The 5,000-nt window shown below is 52.9% G+C and overlaps 1 non-coding gene across 1 annotated transcript in view; it reads right to left on the bottom strand.

Moving 5' to 3' along the window:
• The window catches only part of LOC126476921 (small subunit ribosomal RNA), a 1,909-nt gene extending 861 nt beyond the window's left edge, over positions 1 to 1,048 (bottom strand). Inside the window, exon 1 of the ribosomal RNA XR_007587353.1 lies at positions 1 to 1,048. This exon is cut by the window's left edge and continues 861 nt beyond it. This is a non-coding gene — a ribosomal RNA (small subunit ribosomal RNA).
• Between the last annotated feature and the right edge of the window lie 3,952 nt (positions 1,049 to 5,000).

Below are 5,000 nucleotides of genomic sequence, written 5' to 3'. Positions count from 1 at the left end.
GGCAAATGCTTTCGCTTCTGTTCGTCTTGCGACGATCCAAGAATTTCACCTCTAACGTCGCAATACGAATGCCCCCGCCTGTCCCTATTAATCATTACCTCGGGTTCCGAAAACCAACAAAATAGAACCGAGGTCCTATTCCATTATTCCATGCACACAGTATTCAGGCGGGCTTGCCTGCTTTAAGCACTCTAATTTGTTCAAAGTAAACGTGCCGGCCCACCGAGACACTCAATAAAGAGCACCCTGGTAGGATTTCAACGGGGTCCGCCTCGGGACGCACGAGCACGCACGAGGCGGTCGCACGCCTTCGGCTCGCCCCACCGGCAGGACGTCCCACGATACATGCCAGTTAAACACCGACGGGCGGTGAACCAACAGCGTGGGACACAAATCCAACTACGAGCTTTTTAACCGCAACAACTTTAATATACGGTATTGGAGCTGGAATTACCGCGGCTGCTGGCACCAGACTTGCCCTCCAATAGATACTCGTTAAAGGATTTAAAGTGTACTCATTCCGATTACGGGGCCTCGGATGAGTCCCGTATCGTTATTTTTCGTCACTACCTCCCCGTGCCGGGAGTGGGTAATTTGCGCGCCTGCTGCCTTCCTTGGATGTGGTAGCCGTTTCTCAGGCTCCCTCTCCGGAATCGAACCCTGATTCCCCGTTACCCGTTACAACCATGGTAGGCGCAGAACCTACCATCGACAGTTGATAAGGCAGACATTTGAAAGATGCGTCGCCGGTACGAGGACCGTGCGATCAGCCCAAAGTTATTCAGAGTCACCAAGGCAAACGGACCGGACGAGCCGACCGATTGGTTTTGATCTAATAAAAGCGTCCCTTCCATCTCTGGTCGGGACTCTGTTTGCATGTATTAGCTCTAGAATTACCACAGTTATCCAAGTAACGTGGGTACGATCTAAGGAACCATAACTGATTTAATGAGCCATTCGCGGTTTCACCTTAATGCGGCTTGTACTGAGACATGCATGGCTTAATCTTTGAGACAAGCATATGACTACTGGCAGGATCAACCAGGGAGCTGCGTCAACTAGAGCTGAGCAGCCGGCCGCCCGGGAGTGTGTCCCGGGGGCCCGCGCGAACACGCAAGCGTCCGCTCAATTATTCTGCAAACAGGAGGAGGCTGAGCTCCCCTGCACAACACACCTCGAAACCCTCTCAGGTCCCGGCGGCGCGCAGCGCCGTCCTAAGTACTTGGTCGGGTTCGAGAGAGGCGCAATCGCCCGGAGTTAGGCGAGTAGACGCTTTAGGTGCGACCACCCGTGCTCCCAACTGAGCTTGCCGCTGCCGACAGAGGCCCGGGAGCGTGCTGTCGTGGCATTGCCGGCGGGAGACAACACGCGCCACCTACGGTGACCGGCAGCTCCAACGCCAGCGCCACAGAAGGACAAAAGCCCCACTTGGGTGCCGAAGCGAACTCTCCCAGCACAGCGCACGCGCCAACACGTCCGCACAGCTGCGATACAAACCACCTGCGAGAACCGCTGGGGCGACCGAGCAGCAGACGGCGTCGCGGCGCCGAGCGCCGGGCGGCGGCGCATCCTCAGCGCACACAGTCCTCAATCGGACCAGCACACTGCAGATGGCCACCGCGCTTCGCACCGGGCCCGCGAGGACCTACTTTGGCCGCAAGGCGCCGCGAGCAGGGGGCGCCGGCGCGCAGCTGCGCCGCCTGCCGCGTCCGTCGGCCGGCGCGCCTGCCACTGGCCGCCCCCACCAGCCGGCTGTAGCGCGTGCGCCCACGCACCGCGCTGCCAGCACGCCGGGCGGCCCCCCCTCACCGGCCGGGGACGGTCCCACCCAGCCACCGCCGCGTATCGCCTCACACCCAGATCCCCTTTCACGTTCGTGGGCATGGTGGGTCCCCTTTCACGTTCGTGGGCATGGTGGGTATCCATGAAACAACCGGTTAATAGCTCGACCGATCGTCGCCAACACTGATTCACCTCTAGCGAGAACAACCGCACCACAACGGGTTACCAGTTGTTCATTTGCGTAACGTCACCAGCAAACGTAGACGTCCATCGCCATTTGCAACGAGTATTGCATGCCTGTGTCAGGTGTCACAACACACTACGTCTGCCCACATAGACGCAACAACATGTGCACGCCTAGAGAACACGTGGAAGGTAGCCCCCGTACGTATGCGGTGTCCATTGCGCGAACGACTGTCAGCCGGCCTCTGCAGCATGTCGCAGATGTGGAACGCGGTGCAACATGCTATCACAGTGTGTGAGAAGAGACGACTACGTCCGAATACACGCTCCACTACATCAACAGACTGCTCATGCTGATCGCCATCCAGGGCGTCCGTTCCTCCCACACGTCTGAATGGCGTACCACACTGCAATCCAGCTCCTAAAGGGAGACGACACGTAGCTGCGTCCACAATATTTGGACTGTATGGTCCGCCGTTGCTAGGCGCAGTCGTCGTACGGTCACACATGTGCCACGATGTATCATTCAGTACATACGGACCAATGTGCAGCACAGTTTGTGGGTTTTGCGTACATCCGCGGACAGGTGACAGGCCGTACCACAACGTAGGCTGAGTACGTCGGCATGCGAAGGGCATTGAACATGCAAACTTCTCAACGACCAGCTTGCGAAGGCAGGGGGGAAGGGGGGGGGCATGTACGTCCTGCTGCTATCCACATTACAGTGTATAGCAGGAGCATGTGGAAAGTCAGCAACACTTGCAAGGTGTTTAACATGACGCGATACACAGGGGACCGGGCAGTGCGAATAGCGAACTATATTGCGAGGGTTGCGGTTAGGCAACACTACACTAATTTAACGAGTTGCATAACAATTACAGAGCAGGTTCAGCGACAACGTGCGTCAGGTTAAGGCGCAATATAGGTTAGGTTGAGGCGCAATATGGGTTACGTTAAGGCACAAATTAGGTTACGTTAAGGCACAAATTAGGTTACGTTAAGGCACAAATTGGGTTACGTTAAGGCACAAATTGGGTTACGTTAAGGCACAAATTGGGTTACGTTAAGGCACAACATGGGTTACGTTAAGGCACAACATGGGTTACGTTAAGGCACAACATGGGTTACGTTAAGGCACAACATGGGTTACGTTAAGGCACAACATGGGTTACGTTAAGGCACAACATGGGTTACGTTAAGGCACAACATGGGTTACGTTAAGGCACAACATGGGTTACGTTAAGGCACAACATGGGTTACGTTAAGGCACAACATGGGTTACGTTAAGGCACAACATGGGTTACGTTAAGGCACAACATGGGTTAGGTTAAGGCACAACATGGGTTAGGTTAAGGCACAACGTAAGTTAGGTTAAGGCACAACGTAAGTTAGGTTAAGGCACAACGTAAGTTAGGTTAAGGCACAACGTAGGTTAGGTTAAGGCACAACGTAGGTTAGGTTAAGGCACAACGTAGGTTAGGTTAAGGCACAACGTAGGTTAGGTTAAGGCACAACGTAGGTTAGGTTAAGGCACAACGTAGGTTAGGTTAAGGCACAACGTAGGTTAGGTTAAGGCACAACGTAGGTTAGGTTAAGGCACAACGTAGGTTAGGTTAAGGCACAACGTAGGTTAGGTTAAGGCACAACGTAGGTTAGGTTAAGGCACAACGTAGGTTAGGTTAAGGCACAACGTAGGTTAGGTTAAGGCACAACGTAGGTTAGGTTAAGGCACAACGTAGGTTAGGTTAAGGCACAACGTAGGTTAGGTTAAGGCACAACGTAGGTTAGGTTAAGGCACAACGTAGGTTAGGTTAAGGCACAACGTAGGTTAGGTTAAGGCACAACGTAGGTTAGGTTAAGGCACAACGTAGGTTAGGTTAAGGCACAACGTAGGTTAGGTTAAGGCACAACGTAGGTTAGGTTAAGGCACAACGTAGGTTAGGTTAAGGCACAACGTAGGTTAGGTTAAGGCACAACGTAGGTTAGGTTAAGGCACAACGTAGGTTAGGTTAAGGCACAACGTAGGTTAGGTTAAGGCACAACGTAGGTTAGGTTAAGGCACAACGTAGGTTAGGTTAAGGCACAACATAGGTTAGGTTAAGGTACAACATAGGTTAGGTTAAGGTACAACGTAGGTTAGGTTAAGGCGCAATGTCGGTTAGGTTAAGGTACGATATAGCTTAGGTTAAGGTACACATTGTTGTAGGGAAAGGTGTATTTGGGGGGGGGGGGGCGGCGGCAGGTTCGTTGATAGTGATTATCGTAAGTGCATGCCTGCGGGATCATCCGATTTGTCACGTCAGGATGCACTTGTGGCTCATGACAGGCGGCGCTCCGATTCCAAGGTTGTGGCAGATCTGTGTCTTTCATTCCTGCCATTGTTTGTGTACTGTGACAGGAGGCAGTATGGTGATGTTGGGTGCACCCCTGTGTAGGACATGTGTGGGTGTTCGTGGCTTAGCTGAGCAATGGCGGATGTCGGAAGGGTGGGATATTCTGTTTTCTGGGTGGACCTCCCGGTCTGGTTATGATAGTGTGGATTGTGTAATGTGGCGGAGAGGATGCACCGGATGTTCTTCCATGCTGGTGGTTAGATATTGTGTGTGTGCCTGTTAGAGGCAGAGAGTAGTGTGTGATAGTGTCTGGCTGACGTGTGGTTCTCATTGTGTGCAGAGTCTTTCAGCATGTATAGGGACGGTTGTATATATTATCTGTATTCTGATGGCTCTGCATTTATTACTAATCAGTGCCGTGTATACGGTTACTCTGGTTCCAGTCGAAACTGTTCTATCTCTGTACATTAGTGACACTGCGGCTCCACTATGTTGCTGCCCCTGTCGGCCGTTTCCCCCAGTGTATGGCTAGTGATTATCAGCAATCAGTCTATTAGTCAATACCGGTAGTGTGACGACTTCAAATGTCCGGGATGGGGGAAGCTAAACCCTTCCCGTGGGTCAGGGCCTAGAAAGACTCTTCCCACGCAGGAGGCTCGGACTGTCGTTACTCTTCCGAGAAATATATTTGCCCAGCGTTTT

The sequence above is a fragment of the Schistocerca serialis genome, chromosome 4, assembly GCF_023864345.2.
Source record: "Schistocerca serialis cubense isolate TAMUIC-IGC-003099 chromosome 4, iqSchSeri2.2, whole genome shotgun sequence".
Classification (NCBI taxonomy): Eukaryota; Metazoa; Arthropoda; class Insecta; order Orthoptera; family Acrididae; genus Schistocerca; species Schistocerca serialis.
This window is presented reverse-complemented; position numbering and strand designations above follow the sequence as displayed.